Source organism: Pimephales promelas, chromosome 18, assembly GCF_988280905.1.
Source record: "Pimephales promelas chromosome 18, fPimPro1.hap1.1, whole genome shotgun sequence".
NCBI lineage: Eukaryota > Metazoa > Chordata > Actinopteri > Cypriniformes > Leuciscidae > Pimephales > Pimephales promelas.
Genome location: NC_142786.1, coordinates 18,390,957 through 18,415,502, shown reverse-complemented (window position 1 = coordinate 18,415,502; position 24,546 = coordinate 18,390,957). Strand labels below are relative to the sequence as shown.

General features: G+C 37.7%; 1 long non-coding RNA gene across 1 annotated transcript in view; it reads right to left on the bottom strand.

Annotated features, from left to right (window-relative positions):
* The window catches only part of LOC120471369 (uncharacterized), a 58,865-nt gene extending 42,145 nt beyond the window's left edge, over window positions 1-16,720 (bottom strand). Inside the window, exon 1 of the long non-coding RNA XR_005620796.2 lies at window positions 16,545-16,720. This is a non-coding gene — a long non-coding RNA (uncharacterized LOC120471369). The remainder of the gene's footprint in view (window positions 1-16,544) is intronic.
* Window positions 16,721-24,546: the final 7,826 nt, after the last annotated feature.

Here is a 24,546-nt window from a genome sequence, read left to right as displayed (position 1 = left end):
GGCTGTACAAACAAACATACTTAATATTTTTATTATTTTTTGCACGTCACCCAAAATGTCTATTTTGTGCAGCCACTGCGCATGAAGGTTGGTGATTATCAGGAAGCAGTAGAAGCTCAAATGGCTATTAGCGACAAACAGCTGTTAACGGCTGTGAAACGGACATTAGATCCACCTACAGACCAGTCGTAGACCGGAAACTGATATGCCGACTTCTGACAAAAGCGTAAGTTCTAAACTACGCTTGTGCACATAGCCCACATGTGCTGTATCGGTCACCAGGTGGAGTGCCCTTGAGAGTCACCAGAGGGCACTCCACACCAAATGTTAATTTTTCATTCACAACTACATTTCCCAGAACTCACTGCCTGGACTCATCACTGATCACATTCACCTGTACCTCATTCACTGATTGCATTCACCTGTGTCTCATCTTAGTCTGTCTATGTATACCTTGTGTTCACATTCACTGTTTGCGAAGTCTTGTTGTACTGTGTGTCTGCATTTCTGAGCGTTTTCCCGTGTTTGTTTTTCTGGTTTTGACTTTGGATTGTTTTTGGACTCTGATTATTGCTGCCTGTCCTGAATTCAGCCTGTTTCTTGGATTCCCTTTGTTTATTCTCCATTGTCCTGTCTGCCAATTCTCGACCCTGCCTGTACGTCTATTCTTTATAAAGCTGCATTTGGATCTTCATCTCCACGTCTCGGAGCAGTTCGTAACATGTGTAGTGTCATTTATTTATTTATTTATTTTTTTTTATCACAGCTTCAAATAGTGCTTTTTTCTGAAACCAAAATCCCCCCCTCTCTCTCTCTCTCTCTCTCTCTCTCACTAGTTCAGTTTCTGTCTTACATTTTTAAGTATAATCAAATAGCCTGTTCAAGACAATTCAACTTAAATTGTATTAAACTGACCTAAAAAGTTGAAATTGCTTGAATTTAAACACACACACACACACGTATACATTATATATATACTGTATATATATATATATATATATATAATATTGTGAAACATTACTACAACTTAAAATTACTTTTTGTGTCTGTGTGTGAGAGAGAGTGTGTGTGTGTGTGTGTGTGTGTGTGTGAGAGAGAGAGAGAGAGAGAGAGAGAGAGAGAGAGAGAGAGAGAGAGAGAAAGTGTGTGTCTCAAAATAACCAAATTTTAAATTCTAGTGTTCATTAACACAGTGTTACTTATATATAATTATAACTGACAGTTATGTGTACGAGAGTGTTTGGATCAATTTAGCAGGCAAATACTCTATTGATGTTGATTATCTAAAAAAGTAGGATGTTGAATAAGGCCTTCTAATGAGAACCACTGTGTTACAAACAATGCCAAAAGTAAACTCAAGCATGAAACAAATGTTCCAAGGAAATTTCAACCTCCCCAAATGAAGCATGTTTCCCTGTAAACAGCGTTTGTATTGCAGCATTTGGTAAGAAAGACCAGTCTCTTTAATCAGTGAGACTGGTTAAGTGATTAACCAGCAGCGTGAGAGTGTAAGCGGTCAGTTAACTAACTTCAACTCGCCACGAGTTCCTCCAGATCACACACACACACACACAACAGGATCTGTTTCAGATCAGTTATTACACAGTTGCTCATCCTCTAGGTCTAAGCGGGTCATTAATGCATCAGCACACACACGTTAAATGATAATTAAGATGCCCAAGATGTTTTAAAATCGGTTTGGCTTCAGAGCTCGAACTTCCATCAGGCTTTCCTTGTAAACTGGCCATAATTTTAAATCTACTGTATTTGAGATTTATTAAGTAAGTCTGTGAATGACGCCATGTCTGACCGCTTCGTCTCTTCAGTGACTGTCTGTAACGCTTTCTTTCACATGTTTGGCTACTATATGATGCAAGAACCAGAGTTCACATTTTAGACCTGCAATTATGCTGGTTTAAAGTTTATATATCCACGAAAATACAATAATGAAAATACCAGTTATCTGTCATGCATAGTACAAATAAGAGATAAATTACACTAGAAAAGAGACAAAACTGAGTCTTGGAAAATTACAGGATTTATGTCATTACACTTAAATTCTCTTCTGACATTTTTATATCTGAGCACTGAACCAAATATTACACAAAACCCTGACAGTTCAGAAATTGCCTTTCAGGAGAATCAAAGGACAGCTGTGAAATGGCACCTAAATACCAATGAAATATTATTTATATATAGTTTTACTAAAATGATATATTAATATTAAATATTTTTAATTATATATATGTACGTACACACACACATATTATTATATTAAATTTTAATTATTTTATAAACTTTATTTATTTATATATTTTAAATAGTATCAACACATTCACAGTTTAAAATTATTGCATTTTCTAATAATTAGAAGAAGTCATATTTATGTATTCTTAATTCTGGTTAAGAGTTTGTCTGGTTTTGATCATCCAGATCTTGAATGAAGGCCCTGCTGAGAGAGGTACAGATTGTTCTTGTTTAACATTCTGGGATGCAGTGTTTTGAACATCATCTCTCTCCAGATGTTAAAGGTTCTGTTGTGTGTCTGTGGTCTTCTGTCACACACGTCCTAATCAGAAGAGACAGCGATCTCAGCTAGACAACGGTTAGTCCTTCATTCACTACAGCTCTGAGATGAAGCCTGTCGTTAGGGAGTGTGTTTCAATTTATAAGGTTATGTCATATTTCCCTTCAATCATCTAGTTAATCATCTATCCATCCATATATATCATGTTATTCTATCTATCTATCTATCTATCTACCTTCCAAGTATTCCTGAACATATTCATTAGCAGATGACCGACTGATCGTTTTTGCCTGTTAATTGGCACTAATAACAATTGCTGGTACAAATCGGTTATCGGTGCCAATTAATCGGTAAAACTGGAGGCAATTAATCGATGCAACCCTGAGAAACTATCAGTATGGATTTTAGATTGATTGGTTATGACACTTGTTACAGGATCAATCGGTTATCGGTGCTGATTAATCGTCAGAATCGATCAATTCAAAACCCATACTGATAGTTTTAACAGGGGTGCATCCGTACGAAAGCGGCCTCTAGATGTGAAATAAAAATGTTTTGTTTTCATTCAGTATCAATTTTTAAAGCTATCGGTTGGTTAATAGGATATCAGCTTGTGCGGTTCAATCTAGTTATCATTTAGCCTGGTTCAACCAGACTCTTCAGTACATTTCATTTGTACATAGAGTCTGGCCTCTCTTCATTGAAAAACGTTTACTTCCCTGTAGGCGGGTTCATTATTAAAGTTCAAAACTATTGGATCTGCCCAGAGTCACTCACGATCTGCCATAGCCAATCGCTAACGTGTGGTCGTGAGTGACGTATGTCATGCGCCGAAACGGCTGGAAACAACAAGTCCGAATGATCAGAGGTTTATGTTTGTATGGAAGAGAGAGGCCGCACTTTGCATATACAGTTTTATTACACAAACGCGTTTCGGCGCGTGCCTTCTTCAGTGTGCAAAAGAACAATACTTTATCCAGTCTTAAATGCCCACACCAGTTAACACACCCATAATCACATCAACCAATGATTTAGAATGATGCACGTGTTACCAATGAATCCATTAATGACAGACAAATACACATAATTAGATAGGCTACAATATGTAATACAATTCTCATAGTATATTTTAAAGAAAACAGCTTAAAGATAGATCCTCGTTCATACCATTGGGAATGCATGTGTTGAAATTAAAAATATACCAAGCCTCCCTTTGGAGGAGGCGGTTCTCACGGTCTCCCCCTCTTGAAGACCGACCAACACACTCCAGACCCATAAATCTAAGCATATTGGCATTGTGTCCCTCAGAATTAAAATGTCTTGCAACTGAAGATTTCTCATCATTCTTTCTAATAGCACACTTATGCTCAAAAATTCGGGTCTTCAGTTGTCGCTTCGTTTTGCCCACATAAAGAAGCCCACAAGGACAAGTCAATAAATACACAATAAAGGTAGAGAGACATGTAATTCTGCCCTTAACTTTATAGACTCTGCCTGTTTTTGGATGTGTAAACGTATTGTCTGTCAGCATAAAGTTACATGCAGCACAATTCAAACACTTGAAATTACCGTGAGGAATTTTGAAAGGGAAAGGCGCCTGTGGATGCGCAGGAAGGTGCGAGCGCACTAATCGATCTCTCAGGCTGGGTGCTCGTTTATAGCAAGTTCGCGGTAAGTTTTGGAACGTGTGTCCTATGTGAGGATCGCTACTTAAAATGTGCCAATGACGTTGCACGATGTTCTTTAAACTATTCGAGATATGGCCATAAGTCGATACACAGGTGACCGGGGTGTTATTTGATTTTACCTGATCAGTGCGTTTAGTCATCAAGTCAGTGCGCTGTACACTGCGCGCGCGCTCTACACAATCACGCACTAAATTGTGTGTATAGCCCCTATCTATAAGTCTTTGACATAGCTCTCCTGCTTGTCGCTCAAAATCTTCATCATTACTACAAATACGGCGCACTCTCAGCAGTTGACTATACGGTAGACTACGTTTAAGAGAGGGTGGATGGAAACTCTGATAGTGTAAAAAAGAGTTACGATCAGTCTCTTTTCGATAAATTTCAGTCTGTATCGTGTTGTCCAACTTTTTCACTAATACATCCAAAAAAGGCAGAGTCCTGCAGTCATAGGTTAGTGTGAATTTAATCGAGGGCAATCTCGAATTTACATAATCATGGAAAACAATCAGTTCATCCTCCGAGCCCGACCATACAAAGAATATGTCATCTATATACCTATACCATACTTTCAAATACTGGTTAAAAGGATTAGATTCGTAGATAAAATCTTGTTCGAATTTGCCCATAAAAAGATTGGCATAATTTGGCGCCATGGGTGAACCCATGGCAGTGCCTTGAGTTTGTAGAAAAAAATTATTTTGAAAAATGAAATAATTTTTTGTAAGAACTTCATGAGCCAATGACAACAAAAACTCAGTGTGCGGAACTTCATTCATCTGCAAGAAATACTTTAAGGACGCCAAACCTGCATCATGCGGGATATTGGTATACAAGTTGGTCACATCCATAGAGCACAATAAATCAGTTGTACAAATCTCCCCAATACATGACAATTTCATCAGAAAATCAGTAGTATCTTTTAAAAAAGAAGGCAGGTCATACACTAAACTCTTTATATGATGGTCAACAAATTTAGACAACGGCTCAGTTACAGATTGATTCCCAGAGACTATCGGACGCCCAGGCGGATTGTCCAGCCTTTTATGAATTTTTGGCAACGTATAAAACACCGGTCTCAATGGGTTAGTTTGTAACAGAAACCCGTATTCTTTTTCATTAATTGTTGCGTTAGATACAGCCCTCTTCAATATAGTTTTTATCTCTACACTAAACTTCATGGTGGGATCACATTGTAAGCTAGCATAAAAGTTAACGTCACCAAGTTGTCTCTCTATTTCTTGTACATAAGCAGACCTATCCTGGACAACAATTGAGCCTCCCTTGTCTGCAGGTTTAATGATTATATCATCATCAGCCATCAACGCATTTAGTGCTTCTTTCTCGGAAGGCAACAAATTGTGTCTAGTAAAATAGTCATCCGACTTAAAACAGGAGAAAACATCTTGCTCTACCAACCGACAAAATGTTTCCACTGATGCATTGTTCGTGGGAGGGAGAAAGGTACTTTTCGGTTTAAACAAAGTCTTTCTCCTCCTTTATCTGAAAAGACTTTGTTTAAACCGAAAAGTACCTTTCTCCCTCCCACGAACAATGCATCAGTGGAAACATTTTGTCGGTTGGTAGAGCAAGATGTTTTCTCCTGTTTTAAGTCGGATGACTATTTTACTAGACACAATTTGTTGCCTTCCGAGAAAGAAGCACTAAATGCGTTGATGGCTGATGATGATATAATCATTAAACCTGCAGACAAGGGAGGCTCAATTGTTGTCCAGGATAGGTCTGCTTATGTACAAGAAATAGAGAGACAACTTGGTGACGTTAACTTTTATGCTAGCTTACAATGTGATCCCACCATGAAGTTTAGTGTAGAGATAAAAACTATATTGAAGAGGGCTGTATCTAACGCAACAATTAATGAAAAAGAATACGGGTTTCTGTTACAAACTAACCCATTGAGACCGGTGTTTTATACGTTGCCAAAAATTCATAAAAGGCTGGACAATCCGCCTGGGCGTCCGATAGTCTCTGGGAATCAATCCGTAACTGAGCCGTTGTCTAAATTTGTTGACCATCATATAAAGAGTTTAGTGTATGACCTGCCTTCTTTTTTAAAAGATACTACTGATTTTCTGATGAAATTGTCATGTATTGGGGAGATTTGTACAACTGATTTATTGTGCTCTATGGATGTGACCAACTTGTATACCAATATCCCGCATGATGCAGGTTTGGCGTCCTTAAAGTATTTCTTGCAGATGAATGAAGTTCCGCACACTGAGTTTTTGTTGTCATTGGCTCATGAAGTTCTTACAAAAAATTATTTCATTTTTCAAAATAATTTTTTTCTACAAACTCAAGGCACTGCCATGGGTTCACCCATGGTGCCAAATTATGCCAATCTTTTTATGGGCAAATTCGAACAAGATTTTATCTACGAATCTAATCCTTTTAACCAGTATTTGAAAGTATGGTATAGGTATATAGATGACATATTCTTTGTATGGTCGGGCTCGGAGGATGAACTGATTGTTTTCCATGATTATGTAAATTCGAGATTGCCCTCGATTAAATTCACACTAACCTATGACTGCAGGACTCTGCCTTTTTTGGATGTATTAGTGAAAAAGTTGGACAACACGATACAGACTGAAATTTATCGAAAAGAGACTGATCGTAACTCTTTTTTACACTATCAGAGTTTCCATCCACCCTCTCTTAAACGTAGTCTACCGTATAGTCAACTGCTGAGAGTGCGCCGTATTTGTAGTAATGATGAAGATTTTGAGCGACAAGCAGGAGAACTATGTCAAAGACTTATAGATAGGGGCTATACACACAATTTAGTGCGTGATTGTGTAGAGCGCGCGCGCAGTGTACAGCGCACTGACTTGATGACTAAACGCACTGATCAGGTAAAATCAAATAACACCCCGGTCACCTGTGTATCGACTTATGGCCATATCTCGAATAGTTTAAAGAACATCGTGCAACGTCATTGGCACATTTTAAGTAGCGATCCTCACATAGGACACACGTTCCAAAACTTACCGCGAACTTGCTATAAACGAGCACCCAGCCTGAGAGATCGATTAGTGCGCTCGCACCTTCCTGCGCATCCACAGGCGCCTTTCCCTTTCAAAATTCCTCACGGTAATTTCAAGTGTTTGAATTGTGCTGCATGTAACTTTATGCTGACAGACAATACGTTTACACATCCAAAAACAGGCAGAGTCTATAAAGTTAAGGGCAGAATTACATGTCTCTCTACCTTTATTGTGTATTTATTGACTTGTCCTTGTGGGCTTCTTTATGTGGGCAAAACGAAGCGACAACTGAAGACCCGAATTTTTGAGCATAAGTGTGCTATTAGAAAGAATGATGAGAAATCTTCAGTTGCAAGACATTTTAATTCTGAGGGACACAATGCCAATATGCTTAGATTTATGGGTCTGGAGTGTGTTGGTCGGTCTTCAAGAGGGGGAGACCGTGAGAACCGCCTCCTCCAAAGGGAGGCTTGGTATATTTTTAATTTCAACACATGCATTCCCAATGGTATGAACGAGGATCTATCTTTAAGCTGTTTTCTTTAAAATATACTATGAGAATTGTATTACATATTGTAGCCTATCTAATTATGTGTATTTGTCTGTCATTAATGGATTCATTGGTAACACGTGCATCATTCTAAATCATTGGTTGATGTGATTATGGTTAACTGGTGTGGGCATTTAAGACTGGATAAAGTATTGTTCTTTTGCACACTGAAGAAGGCACGCGCCGAAACGCGTTTGTGTAATAAAACTGTATATGCAAAGTGCGGCCTCTCTCTTCCATACATGCATTGTCATTATTAGGCCAGCACTCTTAAAACAATTTGAGATATAAACTTTGAGTGAAGCCTGCTCCAACCTCCATTTATTCAGAGGTTTATGTTTACAATAGCATTTCAGTCAACGAGAGCTGCAGGTTTTGTTAATCTAGGAACAATTATTAATTTGAAATGTATATTTGACACGAAGGACAGTGATCTATTTATTCAACGGTCAAAGCTGTCTAATAATTACAAATACGCTGCTGTGGTCGTTTTCTGATCTGCCGCAAATGCTGTACAGTGAATGATCAGTCTGTCTCTATCTGCAGATGTGTAAGAAACAAAAAATTTTCATATAACGTCTTATTGTTTCTTAATTACCTTAATTACCCAGATAGCAAACTGACATTGAATCAACGTGGAAACGACGTCTCTCATGACATTGAAACAACGTTGATTGGTCATCGAATTAACGTTGAACCAACGTCAGACGCGGCATTCTTCAAAGCTAAATGAAATCGAAAATTGGTTTACTTTCATAACGTTGAAACAACGCGTTGATTTCAAGTTGATTTTCCGTTAGTTTTGAAAGAATGACGCGTCTGACGTTGGTTCAACGTTAATTCGATGAGCAAAACAATGTCAGATCAACGTTGTTTCGATGTCATATTTCCACGTTGATTCAATGTCAGTTTGCTATCTGGGTATGGCCTTCAAAGTATGTGTTTGTACATTTTTATATGGCATTTAGGTTTTTTTTTTATTAAAACAAATTAACCATTGCCATCTAAAACTGAAAATCAAATATAGTCTTCAAAGAATGGGTTTTCACATTTTTATTTATGACAATTATTATTATTTTTTTTAAATCACAACCAATTTGTATGATTTACAACATGTAAAACTGACACACCAACCTCCTGCACGAGTACACAAAGGGGCTCAAAATGTTCTATTCATCACGAGAATCAGTGAATTTACTGTTGGGAATATGAGCTACTGACATGACTCCTGAGTGGATCTTCAACACTAGTTTAGCAGCCAGGACTCGGGGCTTCCGAACACCAGGCTAAACCATCTGTCCAAAATGTCACGTCATCGTGCACACCGAGCTGCCCAGAACAAACTTTTCCAGAAACCAACCTTTCTGCCTCCTTCACTTGGTCCTCCGTTGTGCAACAAGAGGTGAGACGATAACAATCCGGCTTTAAATTCTGTATATTCGGCAGTTTCTTTTCAAACAACGGGCCAAATAGCTTTTCTCACGTCTTTCTCCGCTGCCGTTACTGAACTCAAACCGACGCGCTACATCAACGCCATCGTTCTCAGCCACTCCCTCTATTTGCTGGTTGGTCCTACAAAAAATTGATTTCTGGAAACCTAAGGATACACAGCAGTCCCAGACATAGTACTGAAGGAAAATGAAATTGAGCGGAAGTGCGTAGCAGGGCGCAGCCAGGCTAGTTATCATTATCGGTCAAATCCAATATTGGTTGACCTCTAATATTTGTTGGGAACAATATGGCAAAATATATATATTTTTTTATAAATATAAAAAAGTCTGTTTTCTATTTTTTTGTAAAAAAAAATGTATAGGGTCATTAACGACACAAAGTATGTAATAGTGTAAGTGTAATGGATCTCGTTGAATATTTAAAAGCAGAAATGTGAAGCTTATAATTTATAGGCAAGGCAAGGCAAGTTTATTTATATAGCACATTTCATACACAGTGGCAATTCAAAGTGCTTTACATGGAAGAAATTAAAATAATCAAAAGAAATCAGAATAATTAAAACAGTTTAGAATTTAAAAAAATCATGATAATAAAAATAAAATCCAGTAAATAATTAAAACAATTTAGAATAAAAAATAAAATGAAGTACAGTAACAGTCGGACGAACAGTGGCACAGTGCTCATTCAGTAAATGCACAGCTAAACAGATGTGTTTTGAGTCTTGATTTGAATGTGACTACTGTAGGAGCACACCTGATCTCTTCTGGAAGCTGTTTCCAGCTGCGGCTGCCATAATAGCTAAAAGCAGACTCTCCATGCTTAGAGTGAACCCTCGGTATTTCTAGCTGATGTGATCCTAAAGATCTGAGCGATCTGTTGGGTTTATATTCAGTAAGCATATCTGCAATATATTGAGGTCCTAACCCATTAAATGGGTTTTTTTTTTTATATACCAGTAATAATACTTTAAAATCAATCCTAAATGTAACTCGCAGCCAGTGTAAAGACCTGAGGACTGGTGTGATGTGTTCATATTTTCTGGTCCTGCTCAGAATCCTGGCAGCAATGTTCTGTATGAGCTGCAACTGTCTTATGGTCTTTTTAGGAAGGCCAGTGAGGAGGCCATTACAGTAATCCACACTGCTGGTGATAAAAGCAATGCATGCACAAGTTTCTCTAAGTCTTGACTGGTAAAAAAGCATCTAATTCTTGCAATATTTTTCAGGTGATAGTATGCTGATTTAGTTATTGCTTTGACATGACTATTGAAACAAGGTCTGACTCTAGAGACACACCAAGATTCCTGACTTGATTTTAGGGTTGCAAAGGGGTGGAAAATTTCTGGTAAAATTTCCGGAAAGTTTCCGGTAAATTTCCATGGGAAGTTAAGCTGGGGAATTTTGGAAATATTCCATATTAGAACATCGGATGGTGCACGTGGCATTTTTCTGTAAAATAAGCTTGTAAGAATACTAATGCAATGCATGAGCTTGTAAGAAATAAGAATTCTAAAGCAATGGCATGAACAGATACATAAATAGTAAGACTAGCTAAACAACTGGAATGATCTTGAAAACATATTGCAGGAGGCAGAGAAAAACAGACACATGAGGTAGCTAGCATCTGCCTTATGTGGTAAATAAAGTTACGCTAGCTTATTTAGCATCTAACTTATCAGCATTGCTACTAGATGAATTAGGGCTGCACGATATTGGTAAAAAATGGCATTGCGATATTTTATTTTTCCACGATATATATTGCGATATAAAAACAGATTTTCTCCAGTTGACTGGAATAGCTCTATTTGGAAAGAATGAATCATTCTAGAATGACTGGGGTGGTTTTGTCATGAAGTAAATCTGCATAGAAAGTAATATTAATTGAATGTTAAATAATGTAGTTAACAAGACTTTAATAAATGGAACCTTATTGTAAAGTGTTTCTGTTTTATGTAGGTATGTGGACATTTCAAAAAATAGCGGCCGCCATTGTGTTCCAAATCTCTGTGCCGGATTTTCCCGAAGCACTCTGAGCGGGTCTCCTAAAATGCGCTGTTTTCATTGACTTGCTGTGGGAATCCTTGATTATTTTTAGTCAATCACATCATTAGCGTTTTCGACTGCACAATTTTTTTCAATTTTTTCTAGTCAGGCTGCATTTTCCTCCTGAAAGGCGATTTCAAACAATACGGAAGAATTCAACGGTCAAGAAATTATTTTTACCCACTTTGGACACTTTCCAGAGGAAGGTAGACATGAAGAACATATGTTTGTGGTGTGCTGTACAAAATTTCGTGGCCATTTAAACTCCCCCTCTTTTTTTATGACTACTGCCACTGAACGTTACCTGTAGAAGAGCTGTCAAAATGCAGCGCGTCGTGTAGGCTACACTCAACATTTGTGTGGTCTCCTCCACTTTCTTTCCTCCACCAGCATTAGTATTGTTAACTCTATATTCTTACACAACTGGAAATAGCATGAATCAACCAAAATCCATCTTTTAAATTAAGCATATATAATTTTCCTTGAATTGTTGTTTTCCATTCAATTATTTGTATTTTCAACAACTGCTCATCAGAGAAATACTATAAAAGATAGGCCAAATCAGTCTTTACGTGTGTTAAAATCAAGTATTGATCCAAATAACTATATGAAACCCATCTCCACAGAAAATTTCATTAAGATATCTTGAATTTTGAGAAAGTTATGAGCATTTTTGTGAAAAAACAACTTGTTTTCGGTCACACTAAATTCTATTGTTTTCACCTTAGAAATGAGACAATTTTAAATTGCTGATTACTGACCTATAAAATGTTGTAACTTTCTTCATACTTGACATATTTACCTTCTTTTTTTTTTTTTGTAAAGGGGGTACCCAGGTCTTTCCACATATGCTATCCATTTGTCTATTTGTTGAGTTTTCATTTTTTGTCCACATACCTATTTTATGTCTCTTGAGTTCAGTGTTGGATAGATCAGTTGTTTTAACAATTCATTAAAGTTAATTTGTTCAAAGGAGTCATTAGTTTGCGCGAATCGGACGTGTCATTAACGGATAGATTTTTATTTTTTAATTGAAAGTGTGGTTTAGTCATCTGAATGTGTGGAGCGCTTTTCAGAGATGATAAGGCGACGTTATTTTAGCACACTTCACAACCAGCGGTAGTTCAGAAGAAGAAAAAAATTTGGTCTACCGACCTTTTAACTGTCACGGTGTGAGTCCGGAATATCGGTAAAGATCACTTTTAATATACAAAACACAGGCTGGAAGACAGGAATACGGGCCCCACACAGGCTAACATCAAACAACGACCGACAAAGACTGAATCAAACAGAGGAAACTAAATACACAAATGAATCAAACATAACGAGGTGGAAAACAGGTGTAACAGATGAACAGGACGCTGAACGGGAGGCTGATGAGGGAGTGAGTTCAGGTGTGCAGACGAGATGATCATGGGAAGTGTAGTGCAGGAGACGCAGACAGGACGGTGCAGACGCAGACTGTGACATTAACGTCATGTATTCTCAAAGTTATTCAGTCATCTCAATTCATTGATATGCGCGAGCCGCGAGGGAGGGAGGGAGAGAGAACAAGACAGTTTGAAGACCACGAGAGTGTGTGCGTGCGCGACCGGGGCTTTCACTCTCTCAGTTAAATGAGCGCCGAAGTCACTCGTCGTCATCCTACTTCACTCATTGGATTGTGATTGAGGAATGGCATGGATATTCAAGTGTATTTGAATGGCATCTGTTTGTTTTAGTTTAAGATTATGCTAAAATATACTTTCCTCAACTATATTTAAGTTCCCTATGAAGAGCCAACCCTCACCTTTGAAAATTCCCTCTTTATTCCCGTTTATTCCCATAAATTCCCATTAATTCCCGTGGAAGGTTTCCATCTTTGAAAATTCCCAGAATTTTGCAACCCTACTTGATTTTTAGTTGTTAGACCCCTAGCGTCAAGTTATGCATTCATCTTGAGAACTTCATCTTTGTTTCCAAACGCAATGACTTCAGTTTTGTCTTTGTTTAACTGCAGAAAGTTGACACATCCAACTGTTTACTTCATTGATGGATTGTCACAGGGAGTCAATGGGGCTGTAGTCGTTAGGCGATAGGGCTAAGTAGAGCTGTGTGTCGTCTGCATAGCTGTGGTAAGCGATTTGGTTCTCTCTCATTATTTGGCATCGAATCGAATCGAGCCCTGAGGGACTCCGCAGTTCATGGATGTCCACTCAGACTTATGGTCCCCTATACTCACATAATAACCTCTCCATTCTAAGTATGACCTGAACCATTTTAAGACTATCCCAGAAAGCCCCACCCAGTTTTCCAGCCTGTCAAGAAGTATGTTGTGATCGACACTGTCAAATGCAGCACTGAGGTCGAGTAGTACCAACACGGATAATTTGCCTGTATCAGTATTTAAGCGAATATCGTTTATTATCTTTATGAGCGCTGTCTCTGTGCTGTGATGCGCTCGGAAACCAGACTGAAAATTGTCAAAGTATCCATTTGAGCTTAAGAATTTGTTCAGCTGATTGAAGACAACCTTTTCAATGATCTTACCTATGAAAGGAAGATTTGAGATCGGTCTATAATTGCTTAAGATGGTCTTATCCAGATTGCTCTTTTTCAGTAGGGGCTTGACAACTGCAGTTTTCAGGGAGTTCGGAAAACTCCCAGAGCAAAGTGAGGCATTTACCACTTCTTATAAAAGTACTTACATTCTGTATTATTTGAGCTGTAAAGTTGTAATTTTTAGAAATTATCCACCTTATTGTGCAACGTGGGAGTATGCTATTATCCGTCAATGAGCGTGACTTACGATTATTAAACAACTAAGAATTTAGTGTTTACTGCACTCTGTTAATGAGAACTATAATACATAAAACATAATATGATACCAATTTGCAATATAAAGCAGCATAACAGACTAAAGAGAATGAATTTCGGAAGCCTCGACACATTCAGTCTTCAAACACCTGCTCTTACGTTAAAAATAAGGCGTTTAGTGTTGCATTGTCATGATAATGAAGTTGTAAAATTGGATTTAACTAGAAATGCTTAGTAAGCGATTTTCTCCACACTAGAATCATATTATCATGCATACTGTTCATGTCTTGGGGTCGTACTATTAAAAAGTATTTTATAATCTATAGATTGGACCCTTTCATTTCCATTGTAAGCCTGATTTGTGCTTTTTTAATGAAAATGAGGGCCGAGTGGAAATGAACTTTTATGGTAATCTGCTGTCGACTGTGCTTGAAACAAACCCAGAATGTTCCTTTACTCATTGGAAAGATTATTGATATACTGTAGGTTAGTCCCTTTTTCTTATCCACGAGTTGATTCCACCATTTTTTTACAGAGTTTATATTTTCAGCTCTCATTTTAATGACATTTATAATCCATGACCGGAAAATGAACTGGTGCTTTATTAATCAACTCTTTAGGAATGCTATTAATATCACGCTGTCATCTCTGATTGGATGACTGACCATATGTGTTTTCTGATTAAAACATCTGAGCATCACACTGCTGTTTAGACGCTTGATTAAATCCTTAACCAATATATTCAGAAATTCTTACCGAGATCATTGCTTATACAATTGCTATTTTGCTGCTATAGCCAAAATAATGCTTTTTTCTATCTTCTTCATCTTTCTTTAGTGTGTAATGTTGCTGTTAAATCATGATAAAGCTCCAGTTCTTCTCTATATCAGTGTTTCTGAACTCCTAAAACGCCTCCATTGTAGTCTGGAGTTTCTCCCGGGAACGAACACATCACAATATTCCTCATTATAATAATTCATACGCAGAATAAAGGGGCAGGGCCTGGTTGAGTTAGTAGTGTGTTAAACTGGCGGTTATGGGAAGGGGCGGGACATTTCCCAAACACACTCGAAGCACTCGACCAATCACAACACACTGCTCCAGCCGACCATCAGAGTAATAATCAACATTCAATCAAATGCATGATACGACCTCTTCAATCTTCCCTTTAAGCCTGGAGGATTTAGTACATATTCTAAGGCACTCTTTCCCATCACAGATTTTAAACACCTAGTGTGTAAAATGAAACAACATGCTCCCAAAGCACATACTGTAATGTACATGCTCTGCAAAACACTTCCCAGAGGAACTGAATGCCAGATTCATTACACATATTGAGATCATTGCAATGGAGCACTGGGAAATTCAATGATTCGTTCAAAATAGAGACTGTAGGTTTGGAACAGACAAAAACTAATTCAAATAAAATATTGGTAATACTAATTATATACTATTTAGATGTATTATACTTTCTATCTGTTTCTAGTGTAAGAGGCCACTTGTATATTAAAAAAGAGTATTTCTTATTTTATACACAGTATTTGAAGACATATATAACGGCTCAGATGCAGTGCAGACATATTATAATAGGAAACATGTGACATCTTATTTCCTCTCGTTTTCTCTCACGCCTCGCTTATGAAAACTCAGCTTGGTCTATTTTTGTGGGGAAAGATTGTCTGGTTGGGAGAATAGCTATGTTGAGATAAATATTATAGGGGGAAAAGCTAAGAAAGAAAATTAATTTTTAATTGATTAAATTCCTTGTGGATTAACAAAATATTCCGACAGCAACCTCCTCTTTCCATGAAATGTCACAATGCTGGAACAATTATAGAGCCTCGCATTCCCAGACTCAAATGAATCCGAAAGCCATTTCTCGTAAAATTACCTGAGGCCCAGTTCCTGAGAAGGGCATTCCCTCCGGATCTGTCGGATTTCAACATAAACACAGTATATAATAGGGTGATTAAAGTAAAAACAACTGTTTAGTTTTGAGTGGCACTTTTTGCCCTCTTTCAAATGATATTCTGATAAAGCGCTGATCGCTTTCATTCCCACAGAATCCAGGCGAGAGCGTGTTTCATAACCAGGGATGAACAAAGGGACTTTTCTCATTTCAGAACTAATAAAGTGTCTCTCCGCCTGCAGCTTGAGACAGGAACGATACATCTCTTCAATTGATCCTTTCTGCAAAATCTGTTCCGAACACAAGATTCTGGTGCTCGTGCAACTCTACTCATGCAGCAGACTGAACCTCACAGCGCAGGTACACAGTTATTTTCGAGTAGCCAGACTACACCTATAAGGTTGTTCCATTGCAGCTTAATCTGGCCAAGAACTGTTATTCATGCCATGAAGAACCTTTAACATTCGTATAACCTTTCCATTGCACAAAAAGTCATTTCTGTTTCTCCAGTGAATGTATGTTGATTTAAAGGGATAGTTCACACAAAAATGAAAATTAAGTCATTAATTACTCACCCTCATGCTGTACCAAACCCTTAAAGCAGCGCTCAGTAAGACTGGGAACTTCTTTGCTGTTTTCTCGCAGGTTTCTCTCTCGAGCTCCCCCTACAGTTTCGGAGTATATATATATGACAAAACTGTCGCAAACTCGTTGTCAACTCTTCCCCCCTCCCATCTCGTTCAGGCCATGTGCATTTGTTTTCAGAGAAGCCGGCGAACATAGACGTCATTGGCGAACGACAGGGTCGATTTTGTCCCCACCACTTTTGAAACATCTCGCGGCACAGATGTACCAATGCAAATAGAACATCTCCAGTTAACAGCATTCGTTTAATTTGTTTGTGAAATAACAGGCGATCTAGCACTGAAATGTGTTACCTTCTCTCAGAAACGCGCTTCAATCCGTGGCGGAGATTCTTTCCGGTGAAATCACAAATCAAAATGCACACAAACGTGTCCCTTTTTCTCATGGGTTCTAATTCCGCTCTCGTATATTTTTTCTCCCTCATCAAAACATATAAAACCACTGATAAACATTATAATCAATTCAACCACTGATAAAAATTATTGGTTTTGATGAGAGGAAAAAAAAATATTCGAGTGTGGATTTCTACCTCTGGACGGACCATCACTGTACATGCTATCAAGGGCGTATATTTTCTATATACTCACTATACTCGGACATTGTGCTTATTTTTATTTATGTGCATCAGGAAGCTACAGGACATCGTCTTTCAAAACATGACCTACTCGAAAGAGAAAAAAAGAATGAATGCGTTATTGTAGCCTACCCAGCACTTTTGAAAATGCCCTTCCGAATGCGTCTCTGTCCCCAGCACATTTCAAACCAAACTGAGGACCGAGCCATGTCCACTGAGGTATGATTCTCAGAACAATATTATTCAAATGTTGAGTTACCATGGTAACTTACTCTGTGAACCTAACCTGGTTGGAAGCAGGTTTTCTTCAGTAAACCCAGAGTTTCTTGCGGTCTCCTCCCCTTTTTTAAAGAGGAAGTGCTGTTTAAACACCAACAATAATACTAAAATGTATTTACACATTCTTTAAGGAATATACTGTATATTATTTGTCCATGGTTTAATTGACTAAATCTGTTTTGCAGCACTTTGCCAAAAAATAAAAAATAAAATGATTAAAACGTTTGCTAAACTTTTATTTGATTACCACCGTTTTTGATAATATATGTCTATTAAATCATGAAAAAAATGGAATAAAAAACATTTAATAGAACTCAATTATTTTTCAAACATAATTTAATAAGCTATTAATGATAAAAATAAGATGTTAATCTTATTCATAATCAATTATTGAAGTTAGTTGATTACATATTACATGGTGGGTGGGTGGATTACATATTACGTTTTATTGAACAAATGTTTAATTTATTTAACTGTCATTTTAACTGATGATAATAATAACCGTAATTTAATAATGCAGTTTATATATTTAATAATTGTTTAATACCATAAACCGTGATATTTTCTGAGACGGTTCTCATACTGTGAAACTCTCCCCACATGGGAGAGTCCCACACCCCACCCCACCCTCGCTGTTAAACAATTTACTAAGCAACTTTTACTCATGTTTTAAATTAACTACTTTTTACTTGAGTAGATTTTTAGACTGGTATTTTTACTTTTACTTAAGTAAAAATTTACCAAAGTAATATAGCCTACTTTAGGTTGAATAACATTCTTCCAGTTTCACCTCTTGATATTATAACAGTAAGTTACTCTAAAATAGTTATGAATTATAAACAACAAATGACATCTTCAACGGTGTAGTTAGATTAATGTAATAATTACTATCTCTAGTAAGTATTGTTCTACATATTACTAAATCCCAACCTCAACCACTTGATTACAGTAATACAAGGAGAGACAAGAAACTGCACTTTTAATGCTTTCAAATTAACAATATACAATTGCATGAATTATTCTTGAATTGATCAAAGTGTGTAGAGGTAGAAGGTTATATAAAAAATATACCTTTTAAAAAATGTATGTAAAATCCACTATTGTTTTATAGTGAATTGGTCTATAGTTTATGCAGTAGCCTATTTATTGTAATTGCATCATATTTTATTTTAAATTACAGAAGAATTAAGAGTAATCCCTTTAATTAAATTACAATATTTAGATTACTTGGTAATTAATTACACCCAACACCTCTTTTTGTCTGGCACTTTTGCCATGGTGACTCATAATATCTGTGCTCCATTGATAATGGCTTTTTGAGTTGTGGTGCACGCGCTTAACTCAGAGTCAGTCAACAGTCAACAAGAGTTGATTGAACTAACTCATTTCAGCTGTTCTGTAACCGAAAACTTAGAGTTTCCCATCTCATAAGTCAACTCAGAGTCAGTAGCGTAGTGGCAATCGGGAGATTTCCCGGTGGCCTGGTAGTGTTTCGAGGCCGCGAGGGCCGGCCCGATCTGATAAAATGTATTTATTGGAAGTTCGCCATGGCCCAAGCTAAGGGAAGAAAACTTTTTTCTTTTTTTTTTATAACGGAGCATATTTGCACTAAGTGTCTGTCAGTTTTTTGATGCGCTAAACGCGAGTTCGAATCCGCCTTGCCGAACTCTCTCTTCTCCCTCTTCCCAACACAGATATGTAAAGATGTAAAATGTAAAACCTAACATTAAGGTCTCTACCGTTATATTTTGCCAGTGAACTAAAATTGAAACCATGATATGGCGTTGTGCCATTATAATAACTGAATAGCATCCAGTTTGTGCTGCGTGATTACTTTGCTCACGCGATCATCATGGTCAGGCTGCTGGTCACCGTGTGGTGCAGGCTGAGGAACCGGAGGAGTCCAAAGTAACAATAAAGATCACTTTTAACATACAAAACAGGCAGGAAGACAGGAACACGGGTGCAACACAGGCTAACATTAGACATCGACCGACAAAGACTGACTGAAACAGGGAGAACTAAATACAAGGAGGAATCAAACATAACGAGGTGGAAAACAGGTGTAACAGATGAACAGGACGTTGAACAGGAGGCTGATGAGGGAGTGAGTTCAGGTGTGCAGACGAGAGGATCATGGGAAGTGTAGTGCAGGAGACACAGACAGAATGGTGCAGACGCAGACTGTGACAGAACTCCCCCCTCCCGGAAGGCGTGGCCTCACGCCGCAGAACAGACGAAGGAGGGGGCACGATCTGAGGGCTGAGCGGGGCGTGGCCAGGGCGGAGCAGGCTGGGGGCGTGGCCAGGGCGGAGCAGGCTGGGGGCGTGGCCAGGGCGGAGCAGGCTGAGGGCGAGACCAGGGCGGAGCAGGCTGAGGGAGGACCCCTGGTGGAAATGGATGGATGGATGATAGATGGATGACAGATGGGTGGGTGGATGGAGAATAGATGGGTGGGTGGATGGTGGATAGATGGATGGATGGATAGATGATGGGTTGATGGATGATGATGGGTGAATGGATGGAGGATAGATGGAGGATAGATGGGTGGATGGATGGGTGGATGGATGGGTGGGTGGGTGGGTGGATGGATGGATGGATGGATGGATGGATAGATAGATAGATAAAAGTTAACTACATTTAGTCTTAGTTATTGTTCATTGCAACATGTAATACATTATTAAAATCAAAAGTTGTCATAAAGGGATGTTTTACCTGTGTGTAATTTGTTCATAAGTGTGACTCCTGCACACTTATTCAATAAGCTCAACCACTGTGACAACATTTCTTTATGTAAATATTATTTAATTATCTTGAGCTAAACTAACAATGAACAGTTGTATAACGTTAACAAAGACAAATTCTGCAACAAATTGCTCATATGCATTAACCAATGTTAACTAATGGGAAGTTCCCAATACTACAGGGAGCCTAAATATCCTTAAGCAATGAACACTAGCTTTTATACAGCAACCACAATTTTGCAAATATCAGACAAATGCAGCATTAAGTGCAATTGTTTTTTTGTTTTGTTTTGTTTTTTTTTTAGCTCCAAGAGGATTTGGAGCAAGAGGATTCTGTGCACAGCATTCCACAGATGCCGTTTATGTAACTGAGTGAGTGATGAAAACATTTACTGTGAAATCCACTTCACCTTATAATAAAAAGATTCTTTTCATTCCATTAATGTCTCAGGTATTGAGAGCAGTTTTCATTTCACACACACACTTCAATCCATCACAGCTATTTTAAATGAAAGAAAGTTATTTGGTCCACACTTTTCGTCTGTAATGTTCTGAACAGCAGCATCTGCTCTTCTGAGGACTTTAAGAAGGCTCGATATATCAGGACAGAGACGCCATTGTGTTCCCAGTTCAAGTCCCTTTAAACATTGATTCATAAACTCCTGAAGCACATCAAACAGTCAGCCCACAGACGAGGCGCTGAGCAACCGTGGGCAAACCAGACCATATGCACACAGAAATATGGATAAATATTTATGTTTTAAAAATACCACAGTCCTCCTCAGTTCATGAGCTACAACATGCATTCTAAAAATATTTACATATTTATTTTTACTTTTCAGAAATGCAGTAAAACCTGTTGACCAATGAGGTCTAAGATGCTATATGGAACACAGGTAATTTTTTAAAAAGTTATTATTATTATTTTATTATTGAGCATCAAATCGTCATATTAAAGTGATTTTTGAAGGATCATGTGACACCGAAGACTGGAGTAATATTTTTAAAATGTATAAAATTTCACAGTTTTACTGTATTTTTCATCCAATGCAGCTTTGGTGAGCAGAAGAGAATTCTTTTAACAACATAAAAAAATCTTAATTTTCCAAATGGTAATGTTACATGTATTTTTGATCAATTTAATGCATCCTTGCTTAATAAAAGTATGAATTTTATTTGTTTAATCTTACTGACCCCAAACTTTTTGAACAGTAGTGTTTATTTCTATTTTTTATTGATCTACTGACATTTGTAACTCTAAAATACCAACGCCTTCTCACCCCAAGGCGTCACCTTTGACCATGCTTCAATATTTGACGTTTTAGGCGCCCTTTAGCGTCACTTACATGACGCGATCCTACGGCGTCATCTAACTGACGCTAAAGGAAAGCGTCTGTTAGAGGACGCGGTTAGGTTTAGGTCTGAAGCCCATTCTCACTCCCAAGGCGTCACCTAACTGACGCCTTGGGAAGCATTTGGACATGCTTCAATATCTGACGCTTTAGGCGCCCTTTAGCGTCAGTTAAATGACGCCCTAGAATCGCGTGTACCCTACCCCCACCCCACACCTAAACCTAACCGCGTCCTCTAGGAGATGCTTTCCTTTAGCGTCAGTTAGATGACGCATTAGTATCGCGTCATGTAAGTGACGCTAAAGGGCGCCTAAAACGTCAAATATTGAAGCATGGTCAAAGGTGACGCCTTGGGGTGAGAATGCGTTGGCTGAAAATACAGAGTCAGGAAAATGGCGGTAACATTGTCATCACTGCATCTCTACAGTGAGCATTATGTTGCAGTGCAGTTCTCTCTTCTCATGCACTAACACAGGTTTCATGTCGATATGCTAATCAGTGTGTCAAACTTCGAGGGGGCCTTCGTCTGTGTCCTTATATCAGCTTTTAGATCACACGTTCATTCTGCTGGAGCTAAAACTGAGGGATGAGGATCAAATCTGTCCCTTCAAACAGCACTGGCTTTGAAATCTCTTTTGTGGAATAGTTGATCCATGCATTTTTGGAAAAGGGTTCTAGAGATCTAGGGTTCTGGACTCAAGTTTAAATGCCGCAAAGTTTCTATATAAGGAGAAATGTCTTAAATGATACTGCATAATTGCATAATACTTTCATGTTCAATGGGGTATTTTATTTTGTTCTACTGATTCATCAAATGTAACTAAAATGAAAATGTATTAAAAGGAAATAAATTAAATATATATCCATAAAATGATCCCATGATGGGAACCACTAAACAGTTCTATATGAAAATAATTTGATGGAAAACTAAAGACCTAAAACTACATAAAAACTGAAACTGGAGTAAAAATAAATTAAACCTCATGAGGAATATTTACAAATTGATATAAAAAATGACAAAAGTACATAACGGAATTAAAATTACTAAAAAAAGGTAATTCAAAATATTAATAAAACAAAAATTAAATGACACTGGGACATGGGACTGTCGAATGGCAGAAGATATTTTCTGAAAATAATGATATAAGTTTCAGTATGTTTCTAATTTTTCATATCCACAAGTTCCCTACGCCCCATGAGGCTTAGCATCAAAAGTGGGCGCGTCTTCCGGTTCAAAGTAAACAAGCGAGACGTGACACTCATTCATTCATTCGAGTATAGATTAATCATTCATATTTATACTAAAATGTATTATTTAATTTGTTTAACTTTAATTCAATCAGTTAAAAATGCAATGAAAATACAAAAATACAGCATGTTTTTCCACAAGGAGTTCTTTATTATTTGCAGATCTATGCGCTGCAGTGCTATGGACTGCCGCTACCTGCGAGCCAACGTTTCTTTAAACAGAGACCCTCATTTGTTCCTAAATAATAATAAAAAAAACTATCAAGTTAAATAAAACCGAAATTGCGAGACTCAGATCCACAAACCTGTGTCAGAATCAGAATCACGACACACCCCTTCCAACTCCCAGAGATATCCTTCCCGTCCAGATCCAATATAGCTGCCATATCTTTACAATTTGTATTATTTGAAGTTAACATTATAAAATTCTTAGACCTAGACTACACCACAAAACTAGTTGAGTAGATAAATTATTTAAAATTGGGTGATTCCAGCGTAATGGACGTGACATTTGCAGTCAAAACCTGAAATATAATTCTCAGAAAATGCATTAAGGCCATTAAAACCTCTGTTTATATATATATATATATATATATATATATATATATATATATATATATATATATATATATATAGGAGTCCAGGCATTAGAAAAATATAACACATGCATTTTATATTTAATATGAGGGAAATACACATGAGGGACATGACAGCACTGATCAAGCATTTATTCAAAGTTAATTTCGTTTTGTATTAATTGGATCTTAATTTTAATCAATGTTTCTTAAAAAGTAAACATAGCAAATCATAATCAGGACACGGAGGCGTCAGCGCCTGAACAGCAGCTCGTCTCATAAATGAACCGAAACTTAGCGACTTGCCTCACAGACCTGAGAAATATATATACAGCCTTTATACTATATTACATTAATTATATTATATTATATTATACTATGAAATGTTTACTCTCAGTGTCATTCATGTTCTGAATATGTTGCTTCACAGTAGCTTTCACTTAAAATCCTCTAGTATTGTTGGATAATACAATTTGCCACTGAATTAGTTTAGTCCGGTTATAGAACTACGTACAACCGCGAACAGCACAAGTTGTCCCTGAGCTCCGTGGCAACATCTCTCATAAAGGTTTGCGACTTAGTTTAAATAGTAAAACATTATCCAAAAAAACACCTAGCCTCTTCGCTAAATAGCACACAAAATATCATTGGTATGCTACTTCCGCTGCTTGACCGGAGGTTGCACCAACTTTATTTTTTACAGTAGCGCCCCCCGGAAACAGGTGGGTAGCACATGAACAATTTCCTCAAACTGTTACTTACGGTGTTTCTTTGTTTCATTGTTACTTTTGGATCTCCTTCAAACCCCATTCACTTTCACTGCATGGAAAACCAATTGTGTTTTTCTTACAGCAGGGGCAAAACCCAAAAAAATTGTAAAATTGAATTAAAACACTACAAGATTCCTCATTATAATAATTCATATGCAGAATAAAGGGGAGGGCCTGGTTGAGTTAGTTAGTAGTGTGTTATGGGAAGGGGCGGGACTGGCGGTTATGTGAAGGGGCGGGACATTTCCCAAACACACTTGAATCACTCGACCAATCACAACACACCACTCCAGCCGACCAATCAGAGCACAGTGTTTCCTTTTCAGAAGGAGGGGCTTCATAGAGACAGGAAGTAAACAGAGCATTACTGACAGACTGGGAAGAGAGGAG